General features: G+C 47.0%; 1 long non-coding RNA gene across 1 annotated transcript in view; it reads right to left on the bottom strand.

The window, feature by feature from the left end:
• Nucleotides 1–13,556, bottom strand: part of LOC146789722 (uncharacterized) — a 38,075-nt gene extending 24,519 nt beyond the window's left edge. The window contains exon 1 of the long non-coding RNA XR_014969853.1: nt 13,510–13,556. This is a non-coding gene — a long non-coding RNA (uncharacterized LOC146789722). The remainder of the gene's footprint in view (nt 1–13,509) is intronic.
• Nucleotides 13,557–14,684: the final 1,128 nt, after the last annotated feature.

Raw genomic sequence — 14,684 nt, 5'->3', positions numbered from 1 at the left:
TTTGTAATATGACAGACGACGGAAGCAAAATGTACACAAACAAAGTGATTGTTGACAACTGCTAGTATGCAATGAAAAAAGATGTGTCAAAAGTTACTAAGATATATCCGGCCCTCGTATACATAAATGAAACAGGGTAAATATCAATCACCTTTCACTAACGCAGCCAGTAACGACAACACGACAAGCAAGAGGGGTGGCCCAGCCCAGCCTCTATCGGCCTTGGACGGCCGTAGACGGCCCGCCCTTTGCCCGGTCTGTGGCCCACACGCGTCCCGCTAACGCGTGTGGGCGGGGCTTTATTAATATGGAAGAAGGAGGCAGAAGTAGGGGAGGAGTCGGGAAGAGGGCCAGGTGCAGCTGATGTGCAACGCGCACAGCACCCTGGTCCTCGCAGTCCCAAGTACGTGATTATCCGGTTTTCAAATGACGATCTTTCCCCTTTGTCACGGCACAGAATACAACGTAGCGTCCTTCACAGCGTGAGGGTTGATGAAAAAGAAATGCCCAAGTGTTCAGTGACCAAGTCCAGGCCTTCGAGCGGCACCCTAGTCAGTCTGTCTTGTCTCCCGTCTTCCTTGGGCAATTACACAGGCGGAAGACACAGCACGACAAGAAGAGACCCGGAGCCACTGGCTGGAACTGCCGGCTCCAGGCACCCACCACAATAGAAAGGAAGATCACTGGCGGCTCCTACCGTGTCTTGAGGGTAGTGCTTGCGGCTACTGCCACACCCGGAATCTCGCGACGCGGCCGCGTTCAGGAGATCTCTCGCGGTCCCTGCCGCGTCCACAAATATTCACGGCGCAGCACAGCTCCCGCCGCGTTAGCCCAGCCGCGTCCCATGTCCTGAAGATCTCCTATGAGTCTCCTACGGCTCCCGCCGCATCAACAAGCTCTGGCGGCTCAGCCCCGTTCAGGAGATTGCTCCTCTTAAACCGCTGCTTGCCAGTTTGCTCTCTGGCGCCGGAGGTTTGACCGGAAGCGGAACTGTGACTCCAAAATCCAGAGAGGCGGGGGCTCGTTGCCAGTCGTAAACGATACTTTGCCGTGGTACTAGGTTCCCATTCACCAGTACGGTTCCCTTTCAGCAGTACTTTGCTGCTTAGACTGCTACATACCCCTGGCTACAGCAATCGCAGCAGCAGATAAATTCACTAATTAAAGATGACTGCTATTTAAGCAGCAATTCTGGCATCCATGTTCCTACAGATGACCAAAGAAACCAGCAACAGAACTAACTTGAAGCGGAAGGAAGAGAAAGGCCAATTTACAGAGGCCGATATCGGTTTTCATCCTGCTTGAAAGGATCTGTAAGGTTGTTAGCAATCTCTATAAAGTTTCTTACAATTATTTAACGTTTATATATTTAAGATCGCCAGGCACCTATTATTCCTTCTTCATTATGAGCTTTGAAAATGTTTTCGTTCTCTGGATTTGAGAGCTAGAAATTGTCTGTTGAGCCAAATATTGGAAATCATTTCAATCCATTTAACAAGGTGTTCGGCATACACCTGGTTGTATGAATTTGCTTACACTATTTTATTGCTGAATGTCCTGTAACCATATGAAATCAAAGGTTAAATCTTAATTTGTTACAACCATTCTGAATAGGCGAACTTAGAGACAGAGTAAAAAGACTGACAGTGAGGCTGCCTGCAAGACCTACTGCTTACCAAATATGTAGAGCCGGCTTTAGGTCGGCCCTGTCAGTCAGATGCGTCAGCGGTAAGACATTGTCAATCACATTGTACATCAGGTAATGTGAGTATTTCTCTCTCATCTCTTTCTACTGCCAGTTTAGTATATCTTTCCATCACCAATACATTCACCACAAGGCACCACAACCAGCAATACAACGACCAATACTACCACCACCACCATCTCAACAACCAATACTAATATGATCACCAATACCACCACCAATACCATCACCACATCAATTACCAAGTTCTACAATAACAATATGGTTACCAATACAACCACATAAACCACCATCAATACCACACCACCAGAAGCACTACCAAGCATTAATGTGCTATTGCATGAAAGAACAAGTTACTTAACTTTGGTAACAATAGATCTGTAAGAAACATTAGTTAGTTATAGATTCCTTACCTTAGAATTACCCTCAGGCGTCTAACTGGATCCGGAAAGTTTTTGTCAGCAGTACCTCTGAGCGTCGGAAGGTGGCGTCGGTCGGCTCCACGTTAGTCGTTGACGTCGTGGTCGCCAAAATGACTTTGCAGTAGGTACTTAGATGCCGCCCTCACGCGCTATCTTCAGTTCTGTACACTACTTTCTGAGCCAGAAAAGCAGAGCCATGCAAGACACTGATCACTGGTGCACAAAACTAGGGCCCTGAAAGGGTATCCTTAACGCTAGAAATCAGTTCGCAGAATGGGGAGGATGGGCGGGAAGGAATCTATAACTAACTAATGTTTCTTACAGATATATCGTTACCGAAGGCAAGTAACTTGTTCATCTGAAAGAAACACGTTAGTTATAGATACCTTACCTTAGAATAGATACCCCAGCAATACCAACCCCGGTGGAGGGTCTGGAGAACAGTACGGCCAAAGAAGCAGTCTCTCCGGACTTGGCTGTCCAGACAGTAGTGTTTTGTAAACGTGTGCAGTGATGCCCACGTAGCTGCCTGACAGATGTCATGTAGAAGAACTCCCCTTCCCAAGGCAGTAGTGGATGCCGTCGCCCTGGTTGAATGGGCGTGTAGCCCCACTGGAGGCTCCTTTTTAGCCAGAGAATAGCATGCTTTAATACACAAATCAACCCATCTAGAAATGGTGCTCGTGTACGGCCCGACCTTCCTTGGCACCCACGTAACTAACAAAGAGTTGGTTATCCACCCGGAACGGTTTTGTGCGATCCAGATAGAAAGAAACCATACGTTTTGGGTCCAGACGGTGGAGCTTCTTTTCCTCTTTCGAAGGATGCGGAGGCTGAAAGAATGTGAGCAAAGTGGTGATCTGCCCGATGTGAAAGGCAGTGACAACCTTAGGAAGGAAGGATGGACGGGTCCTGTGAACCACCTTGTCCGGATGGACAGACATGAAAGGGGGTTTGGAGGAAAGAGCCTGGAGCTCGCTCGCTCACTCACCCTTCTGGCAGAAGTGATGGCCACCAAGAATGCAGTCTTAAGAGTTAAGAGTCTAAAAGGAGCTCAAAGTGAGCGCACATTAAATAGGTTAAAACAAGATTCAAGTCCCACTGAGGCATAATGAAGGGAATAGGAGGAAAGAGATGAGTTATGCCTTTAAAGAATCAATTAACAACCGGGGACTTGAAAAGAGAAGGCTGATCGGAAAGCCGAAGGAAGGCAGAGATGGCCAAAAGATAGCCTTTGATAGTGCCCAGAGCGGAGCCCTGCTGGGCTAAAGAAATAAGTAACTAGAGAACTTCAGAAAGAGGGGCAGAAAGGGGATCCACAGCCTTTGCTGTGCACCATGCCACAAACTTGTTCCACCAGCAGGCATATACCGTCTTAGTGGAGGGACGCCTGCCTGGCAAGATTACATTGCAAACTTCGGGAGGCAGGTCAAAAGACGTCAACTGCCACTGCTCAATCTCCATGCATGGAGATGGAGGCTGGACAGGTTTGTGTGGAGGACCATCCCCTGCTGCTGCGACAGAAGATCCTCCTGAAGAGGCAGTCGGATCAGAGGATCGATGGCCATGTTGAGCAGCTCGGGATACAAGACTCTTCGTGCCCAATCCGGAGCCACAAGAATGATTTGGGCCCGATCGCGCCTGATCTGCTTCAGACCTCTGGGCAGAAGTGGTATTGGCGGAAAGGCGTACAACAGACCACAACTCCACTCGCGACGAAAAGCATCGCCTAGAGTGCGCCTCCTTGGAAATTCCAACGCACAGAATTGTTGATATTGCGCATTCTCTTCGGTGGCGAAAAGATCTAACCAAGGCTCTCCCCACTGTTGAGAGAGACCTTGCACCACCTCCGAGTGAAGACGCCATTTGCGATCCATAATGCACCTGTGGCTGATTTTGTCCGCCCTGGCGTACAGGGAACCTGCCAGGTGTTGAACCACCAGGGATATGCACTGATGTTCCAGCCATGTCCAGAGGCAGAGGGCCTCCTGCACAGGGTCCACGACCCCACCAACCCAGTTTGATGCAGTACCACATGGTGGTGGTGTTGTCCGTGAACACCTGCACTACTCTTCCCCGGACAGAGGGAAGGAATGCCTTGAGTGCAAGATGAATCTCCCGAAGCTCCAGAAGGTTGATGTGGAGCCTGGACTCCGCCGGAGACCAGAGGCCTCTGCTCTCCGCCTCTCCCATGTGGCCGCCGCATCCCAGAAGGGACACGTCTGTCACCACCGTGTGGTCTGGTTGGGGAAGGGAGAGGGATCTGCCGTTGACCCAATCCTGGTTCATGAGCCACCACTGCAACTGTCGAGCAGTGCCCTCCAAGATCTGGATGCAATCGGACAGATTCCCCTGATGCTGCACCCACTGAAGCTTCAGGTCCCACTGCAGAGCCAGCATATGCCACCTGGCATGATCGACCAGCAGGATGCAGGAGGCCATGAGGCCCAGCAGCCTAAGGGTCATTCAGACCGAAACCCAGGATAGAGGCTGAAAGATCGGAATCACAGCCCGAGTATCCCAGACTCGCTGCTCAGGAGGATAAACCCGAAACTGCGTCCTGTCCAGAACCGCTCCGATGAAGAGAAGCTTCTGAGAGGGCATCAGATGTGACTTTGGCACATTGATGGAGAACCCCAGCAGATGGAGGTCGGCCGTAGTCTGGAGGTGGGAGACTACTGCCTGGGGCGAGCCCGACTTCAACAGCCAGTCGTCGAGATAGGGGGAAGACTGGAATCCCTGATCCGCGCATATTAGCTGCGACCACCGCCATCACTTTCGTGAAAACCCAAGGGGCGTTGGTAAGGCCAAAGGGGAACACGGTAAACTCAAAATGCTCGTGGCCTACCGTGAACCGCAGGTAACACCAGTGGGCCGGCAGGACGGGGATGTGAAAATAAGCGTCCTGCAAGTCCAACACTACCATCCAGTCTCCAGGGCTGAGGGCAGACAAGACCTGAGCGAGCATCAACATCTTGAACTTCTCCTTCCGAGATCCAAGATTGGACACAGGCCCTTGTCCTTCTTAGGTACCAGAAAGTAGTGGGAATAGCAACCATGACCTACTTCTTCGGCAAGAACGCGCTCGATGGCTCCCTTGGCCAAGAGAGCAAAAACTTCCTGCTGGAGTAGTGTCAGGTGATCCTCCAACAAGCGGTGGTATTGAGGGGGCATAGCTGCAGGGGTAGCCTCGAATGGAAGGGAGTAGCCCCTTCGGACTATTTGCAAAACCTACCTGTCCGACGTGATGGTGCGCCAGTGGTGGGGGTGATGGCAAATCCTGCCGCCCACTGGCGTTTGATGGGCCTGAAAGGTCGGACTAGGAGGGTTTGGAGGCTACTGCAGAGGGGGGGTTGGTGAACTGGCCCACCCGCTGGCCCCCTGAACCACAGCGTTGGTTCCCACGTCCCCGGCTGCGCGAAGGTTGGAAAACTTGCTGTGGCCTGTGGCTCTGTGCGGGATGCAACCGTATCCCACACAGACTGGGAATAACAGCCCAATAGACATGCTGTGTTTACCGACCGCAGTACCAAGCTGGCGGAAAAGAATATGTTCTTCCCAAGATGGTCCAGCTTCTTTGATTCCCTTTCTGGTGGAGCTGTAGGGAATGCGCTCTTGGAAGTGGAGGCTTGGACCACCAAGCTCTCCGGGGTGAGGTGTTGGGAGAGGAAAGTGGGGTCGCCCGGAGCAGGGCGGTGGCGTTGCGCAATCATCCTATCCATGGGAGCCCCAGTGTTGGCCCTGGACCACGTGCCCAAAAGGACTTTGGGAAGAGCCTCATTAAACAGCAGCAGGGGCTCCAAAGAGCTCGCTACTGGCTGAGGCACCTCAGGAGGTTAGTCCTGACCGCCACCATAGGAAGCTCGAGGTCCTCGGCCGCTCTCAGCAACACCACTGCGTACAACGCTCCCTCCTCCGTAGCCACGGTAGGAGGAGACAACATGCCAAGGTCAGGAGATGTGTCAAGACCACTGACATCCCCCAGTTCCTCTCCCCAGTCCTGCTCAGATCCCATCCGATCAGTTAGAGGGTCACCTGGCCCCTCCCAGTCCTCCTCAGGTTGCCAATCTGGCCAAAAAGGGACCCCAGGAGTGAACAGGGGCACAAAAACGCCTCTCGGCGCCAGATCCGGCGTTGGATGACGCCGGTCCGGCTCCGGGCCCACTTCGGGATGGAGGCCGGGGTCGACGCCGGCCGGGGACATGACCGGCATCAGTTGCGGTGCCGGAGGAAGCGGCGCCGACGGAGGTGTAATGAGGTCAACCGGCATGGATCCAAGGGGGGCTTGCGGTGCTGTGGCCGGAGCAGACAGCAGAGAAGGCCCAGGCCCCCACCCAACCAAGTCCGCAGGGACCGAAGGCGCACCGGCGGGTTTGGGTCGCACAAAGATGGCATGCATTGCTTTGTAGAACGTACGAAGTTGGGCGGGAGTCGCACCGGGTCCTGGAAAGGGAGGGAAGCCCGCATCCCTCGTTTCATCAGCCGACCGATAGGGAGAAGTCAAAGAGCGACTATGCTTCTTCGACTTCTTTTTGTGCTTCGACTAACCCGATCCGAGTGCGAAGACTTCAAAGACTTGGATGAGTGGTGATGGACCGTGACCAGTCACTCGACCTCTCCCGCGACTGGGACCTCAAACACTGCAGAGCCGACCGCCGGCGCTCAAGCAGCTTTCGTGACTGCTCCTGCAAAGTCTTTGGCGCCATCAACCGGCAGTTGGAGCACGACTTGGGGTCGTGGTCGCGCTCCAGGCAAAAGAGGCACACGCAGTGCGGATCCGTAACCGACATCAGTCGAGGACAAGATCCGCAGGCCTTGAAAGCAGGCATCCCTCGTGCACCAGGAGTCGTAGACTCAAATAAAAAAAATAAAAAATTAAAAAAAGACGTCGACAATAGTCGTATAAAAGTCAGTCAAAAAGTGACTGGAGGTACCTCTCTCTCTGGATCTGCGCTGGCTGGCGTGGAAAAACATCAGCGCACGAGGGCAGCGTTTAAGTAGCTACCGCGACGTCATCCCAGTGACCACGACGCCAACGACGAACGTGGAGCTGACCAATGCCACCTTCTGACACGCAGAGGTACAGCTGACGAAAAAACTTTACGCATCCAGTCTGACACCTGGGGGTAATTCTAAGGTAAGGCATCTATAACTAATGTGTTTCTTTCACATATTCATTTCTACATGTCTCTAAATTATCACATTAAGCCCAGGCCTTTTGCCTTTGCCAATGGTTGTTCCGACATGCAGCACATACTCATGCAAAATAAATAAACCAACGTGAAACATCCTCCTCATTCTGTGAACTATACTTTACCCGAGAAAAGGCACCCAAAACTATTTAAATGGAAGGTGCCTTTTTTCAATTGAAAACTCCACACACTTTAGATATTTGGATTCAACACTTTCAAATCACAGGCAAAACCTTATATTTAGAGCAGTAGCCTCAACTAAAAATACAAAAAATTCAAATGACAGACAATTTTAAGACTGTTGCATATTTTATAATTGTTTATATGCTGAATTTGTAATGTTTTCATAAACTGCACAAATAACTATAATTGAGTTGAACATCCCTTAAATATTACAAATTGAACAGCTACCCCCTGGGCATTTGATTCACAAACCTGGAAGGAGGAATGACTATTGAGTGACAAAGAAAGGCATCTGAAAATTACAACATGTCCCCATTTTCCAACCTAATATATTTTTTGAGAAACTCACACCAAAACCTTGCTGTCACTCCAAGCACGAGTGTTTCTGCACATGTTTTAAGTTGATAGCCAAGAATACCTATTTGAACAGCTATGTTCAACCACATTTTTTCATCTGAAGAGAGACTTGAAATAAACATCGTTTCCTGTACAGGTCGATGGCGAAGTTCGCACTGAACAGGATGGACCAAATTCAAAAGTTAAATGCGCACCTACTATAAAATTAGGTGCAATTCCGAATGTATTTACAAAGACAATATCCTAATCTGATTTATAATTCAAGATTGGTAGAATTTTGGCCTCACAAGATGAATTTGCAAATCCGGAAATTCTGCCCTAAATTGAATTATCTGCATTCACAAATATAGATTTGTTAGCGATCTAGAAGGTCTACCTGAACACTAAAAAACTTGTAAGTTTGAGTATTCACATACTCTTTGCAAATAGAATCCCAGTCTCGAAAAGTCTGCAAATTTACTTCTGTGTAGGGCAGGATTAATAGTAGGAGCAGGAAGGAAACCTCTCCAAAATAATTAACTTAATGGGGGTCGAGGGCAAGAAGTTACTTCATCACGAAAATGTCGTTGCACATAGAGAAACAAGAATACATTTAGAAGTTCTAACGCACATTTGTTTCACATTAATGCATGCAGAATTTTAGACCGGGTTGAAGTTCTGCATGCATAAACGTTACAGATGCAAGTACTTTGAAAACTTCTACTATCGTAGTTTTGTAAAACACAAAAGTTGTTCTCCCTTAGGATTAAAAGTTGCAAGGATAAACTCCTGACTTTTCCATCTTGCCCTTTTAGGTCTAGCATTCGAGACCTCCTGTATATACTTTAATATATACGTATATACATTTTGTGGGCTCTGGAGATCAGCCCTAGGACTTGTCTGCTTCCTCTTATGGACTTTTTTCTGTTCAACTGCATCTATTTAACTGTCTTGATAGAAAATGACCAGTAGAGGTCAGTAAAATACCAGAATTGATTTCTGCTGAAGGACCTTTTTAGGTCTCGCCAACGCAGCACACATACGCTGCTTAGGAAGAGACATTTAGAAATCGATTCCCTTTTTCTGCCAAAAACGTGCACGCTTTGCATTGCTTTCAATTGCAACGCGTGCACGTTTGGCGATTCCCTTGCGGGAGCGAGCTTTGAAACCATCTGTTTGTAATTAACAGATGGTTCCTGCTCGCTCTCGCAAGGGAAACAGGCACAGGACCCCTCCTCTCTCCCCTCCCCCTGCTGCCTCCTCCTCTTTTTTTTTTTACTTTCAGCGCGAGGCGCGCACGCTTGTTTTTTTTTTACACTATCACCCGAAGCACATTTTAGAGTAATCATCCTTTGATCACCAGTCAGTACAGACAACGTAATCAAGAGTTTTGGCTACAAGGCAAAGCGTGTGAGTTTTCCTAAAGGTTCATCATGTGAACATGTCTGTAGAACGGACCCCAGTCTTGCATTACAAAGATTCTTAAGAAGCTTGCAGTTCGGCTGTTCAGGATTGATAACCTCCTTTCCAAAAGGACCAGTGGTGCGGATGTGCACAGTCAACTGTGACTTTGCGTGTCTAACAATAAATAGGCGGATGTGTAAGTAAAATGTGAAAGCGCAGGAGTTTTATGTCGAGGGGTATCCACTGCATTGACCCCTTTCAGGGGCTAGAAGTGACAGCAGGCGTATTTCTACATGGCTGAGCCAGCGGCTTTCTTTCTCCAGCTGTACCTGCCTTTTTAAGATGCATTTCCTGTTCTGTGGCGCCGAGGAGGCCATTTGTTGAGATACACGGTCAGCCATCCAGCCAGTCCTGTTTGCATTAGTATACTAAACTCTGAAACCGTAGGAATGAACTAGACGCTGTTACAGGAAGAAAACTCCATTGCGCACCGAAAAAACATTTTATTTCATTCAATTTCTCTCCAGAGAGGCTAGTGGCAGCGTCTGACGTCACAGCCTCACATGCTTTAACTGTGGGATATTGCACTTGGACAGGGCTTTGAGTGGGCCTGGTCTTGCCGGTGCTCAACACCGGCAGTTCTTAAAAGCAGGTGCCGAGACGGGTCCCTATCGGGCTCTCCCTTTTTGCCCTCACCATGAAAAAAATAGATCTTAAATCAGCCGTGCCACCCTTCACTGCCTTTTAATGTAACTTCAAAGAGACTTGTTATAGTTCTTTCACAGTGCCACCATTTCAGAACTGAAGCATTTTCAGTATGATATTCTACGAAGGAATGGTTGTTGCTTATTTATCTTATGCAACTAACAGCCAATGACAAAGCAAATAGTACTGGCTTGTTGTAAGTGTAATGTTTGCTGAATTATATATCTGGATTAAACGACAGAAGTAACAAAATACCAGTGGGGTGGCACACTAAGCGAAGCATAGATTTTCAGCTTACCTGCATTTAACCCACGCTCTTAATTACATCGGCCACACCCCTTTGAAAGACCCTCGAGTTTTTTTTTTTATCCCACTTAAAGCCCTGCATTTGGATAATATAGGGCTGCTTCTAACCTCAATACAAGATTATGCAGAACTAATGTATGGCTTAAAACATAAGCAATCTTTTTATGCAATGCTTGTGCGACTGGTGGCATTGCTGTCGTTAGGGATGCATCAATACGGATAAAAAACCCACTTTGTTAACCCCTTCCATGCTGCGCAAATTCCGCCGCTGTGCTGACGGAATCTTGCGCGGGCGTGGTCATGACGGAACGGTTCCGTCATGAGCACAGCTCAACCGTGGCTCATGACGGAACCGTTCCGTCATGAGCACCGAAGGGGTTAAAGTGGTGTCAAAGATTTTTTTTTTCCTTTGGACCACAAACAGTGGGTGTGCCTTCACTCAAGGAATTAATTTTCAGAAGGGGACGTATGTGATAAAATAGAATTACTTTCTTAATGTTTTCAGTTTATTTTACCAACTTGCCCTACTGAGCTTGACTACGGAAGTCTAACCTACTGGCTGTGAACTGTCAATTATTCTAAAGACGAGATCTTTTACGTTCTTTTCAGAAAATGAAAGAATACTTGGAAAAGCGGTGTGCTCTGGCATGCATAAGAGTTCTAGGTAGATCACTGCGAAGGCTACCACGCAAAGTGTACCCCATCCCTACCAATATGGCTTCTTAGCAGGTAGATGGAGCATTGATACCAGAAGTCCACCGGCACCAAGTTGTTGCTAATGCCACTACCAACTTTAGGGTTGTTTTGAGGTCTCCGAGTGAACCTCGGACCTTAGTCAATCAATCAAGATATTTATAGAGCGCGCTACTCACCCGTTAGGGTCTCAAGGGGCGGGGGGGGGGGGGGGTTGGGGGTGCCGCTACTGCTCGAAGAGCCAGGTCTTGAGGTGCTTCCTGAAGCTGAGATGGTCCTGTGTCAGTCGAAGGTGGGAGGAGAGGGAGTTCCAGGTCTTTGCTGCCAGGTAGGAGAAGGATCTTCCTCCGGAGGTGGCTCTGCGGATCCGTGGGACGATGGCGAGGGCGTGGCTGGTGGAGCGGAGCTGGCGGATGGGGGTGTAGAACGTGAGACTGCTGTTGAGGTATTTCGGTCCCATGTTGTGGAGTGCTTTGTGTGCGTGGGTGAGCAGTCTGAACGTGATCCTCTTGTTGACGGGGAGCCAGTGGAGATTTCTTAGGTGCGTTGAGATGTGGCTGCGGCGAGGGATGTTGAGGATGAGTCGCGCAGAGGCGTTTTGTATGCGCTGGAGACGGTTTTGGAGTTTGGTTGTTGTTCCAGCGTAGAGGGCGTTCCCGTAGTCCAGTCGGCTGGTGACGAAGGCCTGGGTGACTGTTCTTCTGGTTTCGGTGACGATCCTGGTTTAGTGTGATGGATTGCAACGTTTGAGAAACAGTGTGTACACCTTTAAAAATGTGGGTAATGAGAAACCTTTACTTCGTATCAAGGTGCTGCCTTTGATTGTTTTTACTGCAAAGACCTCCTTATATGTTGATATGACGTCTCAATGTTTACACAAGCTGTAGATATGAAACTGGCTTCCAACTTTTCTCCATTCAGCAAGATTTTCTGTTTTTCTTGACCTACAACTAGACCCTATGTTTCCAGCAGGGTGTAATATCTGACTCTCGTAAAAATGTAATCTTTTGTGTTAACCACGGTGGTGAAGATAAAACAATCCGAGAAAGTCTGTGTTCTCATTTTGTTATTTGACTGTGTGCACGATTGATTGATTGTGTGCAGAAACTTCAAACCGCTTACTCGAGGAGGTGGAGAAAACAATTCCACCTGTTAAACCTTTTATCTGCACGTGCATTTGCACACTCCTCTCCCAGCATGGCATGCTTATTTTGTTTGTAATAGCTGATAAAATATTCAGCAGAACAAGAGGCAGTGGAACAAATTTCAGTACTGTGAAAGAGTAGCTATTTTATTTGGTAGTGGCCTTCTCTCATTTGTGGGCAAAGGCAATTAAAAAGTACTCCTTCAAGAAAGCATTTTTCAAGTAGTCATTAGCGTACACTTCTGAAGTTATGCCGAACTACTCTGCTAAATCTAATGGCTTATTTTGTCTCTTGTTGAGTCATAGCGCCACACTTTAAACAAGCATTGGCACAGCCAATAGGTCTCCCTTTGGGACCTTATAAGTGTTTAGCCATGCAACAGTTGATGTTGTTGCACCAAGGATATTGTGCTAGATAACAAAACACTTATAAGATCCCAAAGGCGAGACCTATTGGCTATGCCAATGCTTGTTTTTATTTTTATGGCAACTACCTCTATTTAACTTTGATAGAAAACGACGAGCAGAGTTCAGTAAAGTACCAGAATAACTTTAGCATTCCCAAGATTCCAGTCCACAGAAATTGTCTTCCACGAGCACCCGTAGACAATATTTTTTCAAATCTTGTATTTTCAGTGATATGACCACGAAGGCCCTGATTTTAAATCATAAACAGAGCTTTGGAATATACAATTTTTACCGCTGAAAGGCAATATTTCTCTCCATGTGTTCCCAAACCTAGTGTGTCGCACAGTTTGGTGCTTACTTTCCCTCCATGTTAAAGAACAGTAGATGTTTCAGCACCCAGGCTAATGTGCTGCATGCTAAATACATATAAGGTCCCAAAGGCGAGACCGATTGCATTGCAAATGCTTGTTTCACTCGGGTCCAGTGATGGTAAATGTTAACAAGTTACAGAAGCCATGAATGGACAAATACAATTTTGCTGTGAATCACTGTAAAGTTATCTATTGAGAAAATCCCTGTTGATGTTGGATGGAAGGCAGAATTCAGCGTGGGTAGTGTGTGAGGGTGAGGCAGACCTAAGAGGGGAGAAAGGTGGTTGGGATGGCAACTGGAGTTTTTGTCCAAGTTCTCTCAAGTGGAAGCAAGCAGAAAGGCATAACTGGCAAGGCAACTTTATTTAAGACTATGGAATTGTCACTAGAATCAATAATTTGATTCCATATGGCCCAGAGCAATGAGCTGTCCAAAATTAGAAAATGTATTAACTAACTTGGAAACAGAACTTTAATTGCATAGTAATAGTGCTTTAAAAAATTAATAGAGAATGTACTATTAGAAAGTTCATCGTTCTTTGCCCATGATTATGTGAATACATTACAGCAAGAATAAACAAAAATTCAATTTTTAAAGTATATCAAAACCATAATTCTTAATGGTGAGAGCAAAATGTACCTTTTGTTTTCATCGAGTTCTTCAAACACTTCACCGCCCACAATTTCATTGTCTGGGTTGAGGCAGATCTGAACCATATTGTAAATGGCACGTTCCCCCCAGTCACTGTCTTTTCGTGCCTTGTTGAAAAATTTTAGTGCCTCGTTGGGTTCACCCTTGAACCTGTGGAAGAAATCAAAGAGTAGCAAGAAATAAAAAGAAAAAAAGAGAAAATAATTTGAAGGGAACGAAGGAGTCTACAGAAATATGAATACAGAAATACTGTGGGGAAATAGGAAGGGGCACGTTTGTTTTGGAATTTGAACTTCAACACATGATTTTTCAATTACAATGTATTTTCATCAAACTAAAGCCTGTCCTGACTTGAACCCGTTGTAGCCCACTGACACCAACTGCCTGATTATGGATGTGCCCTAGGGGCACAAAAGTCATTTGCGCCTGCCTATTGTACACTCTGGGTACTTTTAAATTACAGCATAAACTTGTATGGCCGCATCTGTAATATGGATGGAGAGGGCACACATCATGCATCTCCACAATGCCAAGTGTTACTTATTTGCATGGAATGCAGTGTGTGAGAAAGTCATCCTTTTTGCCCCGATCGCCCCTATGTTTTTGCTTGCTACCCGTGGTAACGGACTGACTGCGCCCTGGGCCTTGCTTACCAGTCCCAAGGCCATTGCTGTGATTAAAAGGATATGCTAATTAGGTGTAATAATAATTGGTGCCGACAGCCTAGCTGTAAGTCCCTAGTATATAATAGGGCATGTAGGTTTAGAGTTCCAGTAGACTTAATGCACTTAAGTGTGCTTTACTGTGGTGCCTGCTGTCATCTTAAAGCCTTTATCTTAAATTTATATGCAAATTCGATTTTGGATTTACAGGTACTTCCAAAGTATCAAACTACCTTATGTTTACATATAAGTCACCACTAAGGTCTCCCCTAGAATCCTTTGTGAATAAAAAAAAAAAACCTGGAAGTGTATGTTATACGTAGACCTAATTGTAAAGGAGTACATTTCCAACTGCTTTTGATATATTTTTTATGTAGAAGGAAGAACTGTCAGAATGCGTAAAGCCATGGTTTATGCTCCTGCTATTGAGTTTTTCTGGCATTTTCCGAATTTATGCTTAGTGTTAATGTAGTGACATATTAAGAGCTTGTAGTTTTAACC

The sequence above is a fragment of the Triturus cristatus genome, chromosome 10, assembly GCF_964204655.1.
Source record: "Triturus cristatus chromosome 10, aTriCri1.1, whole genome shotgun sequence".
Taxonomy (NCBI): Eukaryota; Metazoa; Chordata; class Amphibia; order Caudata; family Salamandridae; genus Triturus; species Triturus cristatus.
Note: the sequence above shows the minus strand (reverse complement) of the source record. Positions and strands in the feature narration are given on the sequence as shown.